Consider the following 9017-nt stretch of genomic DNA (forward strand, 5'->3'; position numbering starts at 1 on the left):
AAACCTGTTGTTTGTGTAAAACTGCAGTGATTTCCCTAAATAAAACTTTAAATTGTTAAAATGGTATTTTAACTTTTAACCTTTTATGGTTAAAATAAGCAAAAAAAAAGTCCAGATGGACTAAACGCTAACGCACAGGCGATTTTAAAAGGTGGGTTTAGCACAAAATAATCCTGTTTACTGCACCTTTAAAGGGAACCTCTGCAAACTATGCAATGGTCTATTGTACACGTATGTGTTGTATGTAATATGTGACTAAAAACATTTCTCCCTGTGTTATCCATACCTGTTTACACAATTTTAAACTTTAAAAAGGACCAATGCTGTCAGTGTCAAGTTAACAAACCTGACCACTAAACTGGCATCCAAGCTCCAACCCGAGTTGCATGCAGAGATTAAAACGATGACACAGTTGCCATAGTGACATACCGAGTTTGCCCTTGTGTGTGTGTGTGCGTGCGTATGTTGTGTGTCAGTGATAGCAAGGGGATGTGGTATCACCCTGTTTCTGTTACAGTTGTCATGGCTCAGCAAAATGGCTGCGCAAACTGTTGTGTCTACATCTGCTGCTGCTGGTGGGGGGCCAGCGCTGCCATGGAGAAGACCAAGGAAGCAGAGCAAGCACAAACTGGGATCATGCTTTTGTCATGTTTTCCACCAGGAAACAATGTAAGCCCTATCCTAAAGAAAACTGTGATTTGTTCAGTTTTGGCTGCACATGGAATGTCAGCTGAAAACGTTGACATCAAAACATACATTTATTTAACTGTTAAAGTGATGGAACTGTTTCTCTATTATTCTCAGTGGTGCATTTCTTCTCCTCACACCTGGTGGCCATCATTGCTTTATTAAAATGAATGCAGAGGCTGTTCCCTATGCATTAATTTGTTCATAAATAATACACTTGTGTGTGCACATGTGCATTGAAAAAAAAACACACACACGCCATTTGCTGCAGGGCAAACATTTTCCCACCAACACTTACGCCTCTTCTTGAATTTCCCACTGGCCACATTCCCTACAGAAAGATTGAAAATCATCACCAGAAATGTTCTATAAATGAGTGAACGTCTCATTTCCACGTGTTTAAGACAAACACGATGCAGGCCTTCCGCCTACAGCAGCTGTACTCCTCTGCATGATGGACTATACCATATGTTTATATATCTGTTTTGTTACCAAGAATAAATCCGATAGGAAGGAAAGTACCACAACTATACTATACTATACTGTGCTGTACTAAATAGGTGGCTGGTTTAACTTACTTTAACCATTTAGTTTCAGTGTTAACAATTAAAATAATTATACTAAACATTATGCTTTCATAATGAAACATTACAATACAGTAGCAATATATCATTTTGTATTGGGGGAGTCATTTTAAATGTACCTTTTTATTTTTATAGCAATCACCAAGTTTTAACCCTTAAACACCTAAGCCTCAAATTGCCTGTAAGGAATCTTTTTTTTGTGCTTATTTTAACCATAAAATGGCCAGAAAATATCCTGTAAGTGCTTTTGTCCATTTTTCCAGAATAACTTTCAATATCGGGCACTTATTTACAAGGTATTACACTGATAGACAGTGCTTAAATAACATGGTATTACTTACTGTAGCATCCATTTTCTGCCACTTCCTCCACATGAGGGTTGTGGGTCAAAAAAAGGGCAACTCGTGCGACCCTCTTGCTGTGAGGCAATAATGCTAGCCAGTGAACCACCATGTGGCCCCATTACTGTAACATTTTCTCCTGATTACCATACGATTACCATCATTATTACCACGCTGTAAATTGCATTAGTGTTGGAGTAAAATCCTGCTGTTAAAGCAGGAGCTCCATCCAATTAAGAAAAACCATGAATGGAAAACTGGAGAGATGAAATTCCTTGTGTAACTATACTATACCCTGACATAGAGACATAAAAGAGGCGTCCATGAGTTAGTCTTCCTCCTGCTAAGTGGATAAAACAGTGTCATCTTCTCCAAACTCTCCCTTCACAGTAATTTAGGACAAGTATCTATACTTAGATGCCAGGGCGTGAGACAATACAAGGTTTTGGGACATTAGGATTATTAAGAGACACTTTTGAGTCCGTTGTGGTCACTTCAATGATTAAAATGAAATGGAAGAGGGGGGAAAAAAAGGGAAATATCCTTTATTTTCTTGATGTAGGGTTGTTGAGGCGGTCAGCGCATCATTCTTCAAAATGAAAATTGAGTCATTGTCAAACTCTGGCATCCACTTGTACAACAGCCCAGACTGAAACTTCAGGTAAGTGTGACAGAGTCAGTCTAAATTGTCCAGGGAAAGTGTTGTCAAATACTTGTGTGTAATGGCCACTCAGGCTCTCTGAAGCAGTAGAGAGGGCACTAAGGCACAGCAGCGCATAAATGACTCCCAATCTCTTAGATTCACAAGTGGATAATGGGTCAGAATGAGGCTTCCTTTGTATCCGGATGGAATACTTCATTTTTTTCAGGACTGTGGACAACAGTGGAATTAAGGAAGAGCACTTCTGACTGCCTCTCTTCTCTGTTACCAAGGTATTCATTGGCACAAGCTCACAAATGAGAAACCTCTCAGATCGTGGAAAATGTTATCGATTCGACTGTTGATACCAGGACTGCTCCAAGTGGGGCTCTGGGCCAAGGATGACATACAGGGTTTTATTTGGCCCGACTACAAAAATCTAATCATAATCTCACCGTCCATACTGTTCTCGTTTTGAAAGACAGAAAAAGACAAGTTAATTTACTTACTCTGTCAGTGAGTCAGCCGCAGCCTGACATTGACAGACGCCTAACAGGCAAAGACCAGCTCCATGTATCTCACTTTTGGTCACTCATATTGCAGTTGGTCATTTTGTTTAAAGCAGTGAAATCTCTTTAAAACTGAGTTACCTGCACTTTAAAAATATGTAATATATTGGAGGCATCTTATGAATTAGAAGTTTATGACAGAGCCATACAATGAGAAGCTGTTATTTAAATATCCATCCATCCATCTTCTACTTTTTTATCCTCAACATGAAGGTCATGGACTAAAGGTAGACAAATGTTGCCAGTCCATTACAGGGTCACATATGGCATGTTTCCACCGGCTTGACTCGCCTCGGCACGGCACGGCACGGCACGATTATTTTCCACTAGCATAGTACCTGGTTCTTTTTAGTATCTGCTCTGGCGAGATTCCAAGCGAGCTGAGGCGATACTAGTGTGATGTCGCCAGACTGCTAGCGACAAATTGGTCAGTGACATCATAGGATGAGGCGTAAGCAAAAGTCCGACACAAGAATCAAGCTGAACAGTGCCAAACTGTAGATCAGCTAAAAAGATCCGTAACAATCCTAAAAACATGGGTTAATCTCCAACAATTACCAGGAAAATGTCTAAAATCTCTATATTTAACAGAGGAGTCTGGTGTATTTAGCGACAGCACTGCTGATCGTGGCCAGCGAGTGGCGAACCGCATCACAAACCCTGCCGCTGTATTTCAATCCAGTGACTGTGTCAGACGGAGTCTGTGCTCCAGTCATGGAGGAAAAACTGCACAAATAGTTTTAATGAACTGATTCTAATGATTCGGTCACACTGAAAACAATTGGTATCAGTTATTGGTATTGGTCCAATACTGGTCAAAATCACTGGATTGGATATTGGGCTGTTTATTTCTTCTATTTGGGAGAACAATATTTGTCACACAGTCGGAGAATTCTGTCTTTGAAATGACTCAGGACATCTCTAGTTACAAACCATGTTGTCCTTCAGTGTCGTCACATTTGTTTTCACCAAGGCTACATATACGTAGGAACTGGCCAGCAGTGATGTGGGCTTTACAGAACTAACTGGAACCCTGAAGAAAAGAATCTATATCAATATATTTTCTCTTCTGCCACACACAAATGTGTGGAGTTTGATGTTATTTTTACCACCTCGTGTGTCAGTGAAGGATTTTTTTTTATGCCTTTGGACCCTGAGGGAAGATGCTCCTTTTAGCTCCTCCTCTGCCCCTACTGGGAGGTCAGAGGTCACGGTCAGCTACAGAACAGCAACACTGTCTTCCAGCAGAACGATTATCTTCCTGCTCATGTTTGCCTCTTGTGCTTATAAACCTGGTTAAATGATTTAACCCACTGGATGTTTAGATAGATAGATAGATAGATAGATAGATAGATAGATAGATAGATAGATAGATAGATAGATAGATCTGTGTATATCTGTGTAAAATCATTTTACTGGCTGCAAGAAAAAGAACATTTTCAACAAATAATTTGCCATTGTTCAAGTCTCATGACTGTTGTTCTGAATCCGTCTGACTGTACAAAGTAAAGAATTCACTCTTTGGAGCTATAATCATGTATGCAATATCATGCAATATTCAGTTTTACAAGCTGCCGGGAAACAATTATTATCCATGTAGAGTAAAATATGGAGTAGAATACTGACATTTTGAGCAGAGAGTGACGTCACACTCCCTCTGTGTGTGTGTTGTTATAGAGCCAGTGTTTTAGTGGCAGGTCCCATCAGAACCGCTCTATATGTAAACGTGCTGTGGTTTAATTGGGTTGTACTGTGTTCACAAGGGTTCCATCCTGTTTGCAACTTCCCATGTTGTGATTGTGACGATACATGATAGGATCTGCACTTTGTCAGCTCCTGCAGTTTTGTCTGTCCCTGTGTTTTTCTGTTCCCTTGTTCCCTTCTTGTTATTTGTCTGTCGGTTTGTTTACTCCCCTGTCAGTATGCCCGCTGGATGAGCACGTGTGCTTTGTTTGTGGGTGTGTTTGGTTGTCTTGTCTTTGCAGGCTGGGCGGGGCTGTCTCTTTGCCTGGTTTCCTGCCTCTGCCTCTCACTCACCTGCTGCTCATCATCCTGATTACCATTATCACCAGCTGCTGTATTTATACCCGGTCACCACTTCCGCTCTTTGCCCCATCGCTCAGCTTCATTCATCTCCTGTTGGCCAATGTAAGAGTATATTGTTCGCTCACTCTAACTTTGGACGTTTTGATTTTTGTTTTTTTCTCTTGTCCAGAATCAGTTCCTCTCTTTGTGCCTGCTGCTGCCGTGCACAGCCTGTTTTCCTCGTCATATTCTTGGTTTTTGCACTCTGGTTTTCTACTGTGTTGCAGTTCGGTTTTTGCTTGTACTTGTTAAAATAAACTGTATAAGCTTCTGATCCTGGTATTGTGTATATATACACCAATATCCCACATTCAGTATCTATGATACCGATATCACTCCAACCCCTAAATTGTGCAGATTTTTGTGCTGATGCACCTCAATAACCAGCTGTTTTTAAGACATAATGCCTCCCTTGTGTGTGACTCAGCTATTATGCTGTTGCTGCTTTTAATTGACATTTTTTCATTTTTTGCATTTTTTTGTCATATTTTTTTTCCTTAAAAGCTTAATTTTCATTCTTCTGTGCATAAGCAGTCACATTTTCTTGTGCAGCTATATGTAGTGACTCACATTCAGACAATAGTTTTAAGGTGAAATGTTGAATAAATTAATTACAGCTGATTTAATGAAGTGACATGATAAGCTCTCCTCTTTCTCAGGGAGTCTGTGTGTCTCTCACTCTGCATTTGTTTGGTGTAGAAGACGTCACGTTCAGCTCTTTTTTTTTTGGACGGTGTGATTCCCCGACAGCTTGACTCATGGTTCTGACTCATTAACTCCCTGCACTGCCACAATGAGCCTCATCAATCGTAACCCCAGCACAAAAGAGCTGCTCTCTTTCTACCTGGCCATTGTGACTCAGTTTCCTCTGTGACAAAAAGCAGAGACAGCAAGACTTTGCTCAGTGCAGGGAATTAAATAACGAAAGCAAAGATTTTAAAATGGACCTCGACTGCTACTCCATGAGTCATTCAGGCTTAATCTGAAAGGGAAGATGACACAAATTTTTCATATGTCGGTGGAAGGCCTGGACATTGTGGTTTACACAGTGGAGACGGGCTTTTATAGAAATGAGTGGTAATCCAACATATACTGTTAATACTGTTAACACAAATTGACATCTTATATTATTAAATAATATAAAAACATCACTATGAGTGACAAACCCAAATAGATTTACCACCAATCCTGGTTTTCTTCACGTCTTCTCTTGTTTTTATAGCCTGTAAATATTTTTTCTTTCCACTAATAATTTTCTCATCCTTCGTAGCAACAGCACACCGTTTTTTCCAGCGATATTGTTTTGTGCTAACTGAACACTGAAAGACACACAGACTCAATAAGTCAAAGGTGATCACTCACAGGACATGGCACCGTCCAAATGGCTAAAGTTGTGTGAATAAAATATCAAAAGCGCTGCTTCCTGTATCTTTTAGAGCCACACAGTTTGTCCTTCCTTCTGCATTTCTTTGAACTCATCTACACTTGGTCTTGTATGTTTTGTATATAATCTTTTTATTTGGAATGGTTCACTGGCAGAAATTCAACACGTGTATAAAACCAAATAAAACAAATGTTGATTTCCACAGCCTAAGAATCAGCATTATATATGTTTGTTATGGAAGGGCCTTGTTTCATGGAGGTCGTCATCTTGTGCTTACAGATTACAACAAACAAACAAACAAACGTGCCAGTGCAGGCGTTTAGGTGTTGAAATGGAAGCTTGCTATGTAAGTGAAGAGGAATGACACCCTCTCTTGTACGAGAACGCCACTGTCGTTACCTGGAGCACTTGAGAAAGGGAGGGGTGAGTGGATGAGTATTCTGTTTGTTACAGTCTGTTAACACTCTCACTCTCAACTAATAACTCATTATTACACGCAGGATCTTTACTTTGTAATTATTCATTACAGTTGCAATATATGTTGTAAAATGAAAGGAAAAAATTAATTGAAATTAAAAAACATATACAAAAGCACCTCAAATATAACTTTCCAACTCTGTTTACTAGTGATAATGACGCTTATTTGACTGCCTGTCGAAAACATCACTATCTGGAAAGATAATGAGATCCTGCTGTAACTGTTACACAGTAAGGACAGCAGTCTTTCATGTGAGCCGACTAACAAGCTCTGCTGCTGCAGCTGTAGGTGTGTGTGTGTGTGTATGTGTGCGTATGTGTGTGTGTGTGTGGGTTGGGACTTTCTGAAGGTGCTCGTCAGGCCCTGCGTGGATCCAACACGAAGTAACGTAATGACCCTTTTCTGCCATGCCCCTCAACCCGCTTACACTATACATGTACCTTCCTCTCGCTCTCTCTCACATACGCACACACAACTGCGCATACACACTCATAATAAAACTAGGTTATCGTAGTTATTTCTGCTGCAGGGCTTTCAGCTTACGAGGCAAGAAGAACCTGTTTCAGGGAAACTCAGGACAAACTGTATCATAGACAAACACATCCACACTAACGCCAGTGAAGAGAACAACAAATGAAATTCAATTTGAGACCTTGGCCACTACTTGTGTGCTCTGTCCACAGTGTGTGACAAATGCTACCACAATAATACACCATGTCCTGTAATTTAAACACCTGACAGACTTACAGGGAAAGGTCAAAGTGGCATAATAAGGCTAGCGTGACTTTTCCTAAAACTATTTTAAGCCATTTTAATGCTGCTTTTTTGTACCGTGTGCTCAACGTCCTTCTATCAAAAGAGCAATGTGTATTCAAATGCATAAAAAAAGAAATAATAATCAAAAAAAAAAAAACAACCTAATTTGGACAAAGGCCTGCCCCCACAAACAACATGCAGATTACTCATCCCCCTCAGAGCCGCCTTGCTCTCGTGTATTGTGGGAGGACAGGGGTGGGCGGCTGTGCAGGGAGCTGCGCTATCAGACCACATGACTTCAGCCTGCATGTAATGTATCTACATAATGTTTCCTCACCTTTCCTTCACACTAAGTGGCTTCTGATTTAGCCAGTGTTTGTGTGTTAGTGTGTGTGTGTGTGTGTGTGTATGTGCACTTCAAAACTAATCAGGAAAGTCAGTGTGGTGGAACCCAGACATCTTGTTTATCCTTCGAGATTTACACACACTTCACCTTCAGACCCACCCACGCACACACACACACACACACACACACACATAGTTATATTTCCTAGGACACTGCATTGACCTCCATTCATTTAGACAGCCTAACCAAAGCCTAGCCTTTTCGCTAACCATAACCATGACCAATTAAACTTAACCAGGTTCTCAGAAATGAGGTTCTGCCTCATTACGATCAGGTTTTTGTCTCTTTGAGGACTGCCGGTCCTGATAAGGTCAGTGTTTATGCCAGAAAATGTCCTAAAGCAGTGACACATACAAGCACACGCATATGTTTGCACTGCATTTGTAATGAGGACTCTCATTGACATAATGCATTCCCTAACCTTAACCAACTTAATCAACTAAATGCCTGAACCTAAACCTAACCTAAACCCAGTTTTAACCCCAACACTAAAACCAAATCTTAACCCTCAAAAATGTCCCAGGGTTTATAAGTGTTTCGGTCCTTACAAAGATACTCGTACAAGGACACGCACACACACACACACACACATAGAAGAGTGAAGGTCTTGCGATTGTCCCAGGTGCAGAGAAATCTGTGAAGCAGCATGTGGCTTGTCCCAGTTCTTCTATAGTACCTGTGTGTGCCTTTGTATGTGTGTGTGTGTGTGTGCACGCACACATGCACACGTGCAAGTATTTGCGTGTGTGTGTGTGTGTGTGTGTGAGATTGCGTATTGCGACAAGACTGACCCATTTGAATCTTAATACAGACACTCGCCAATGCATTCCTGAAACTAGTACAATATGTAGGCAACGATGTGCGTAACTGCCACGAAGCAGTGACTGACACTAGTTGATGCTGGGGGTCAAATGGAACACTTGGGGGTACCTCACAATGTCTCGGGTGCTTATGGAAAAAAACACATAAGCTCAGTGTGAGAGTTTGAAAGGCAGGGGAGGTCATGGTGACAGGCAGCACCAAATGAGGAGGAGATGAACAGGTGCATCCTCCTTCTCCTGCTCTGACAGACGGTGAAGTCAGAGAC

This window comes from Solea senegalensis, linkage group LG12 (genome assembly GCF_019176455.1).
Source record: "Solea senegalensis isolate Sse05_10M linkage group LG12, IFAPA_SoseM_1, whole genome shotgun sequence".
Lineage (NCBI taxonomy): Eukaryota > Metazoa > Chordata > Actinopteri > Pleuronectiformes > Soleidae > Solea > Solea senegalensis.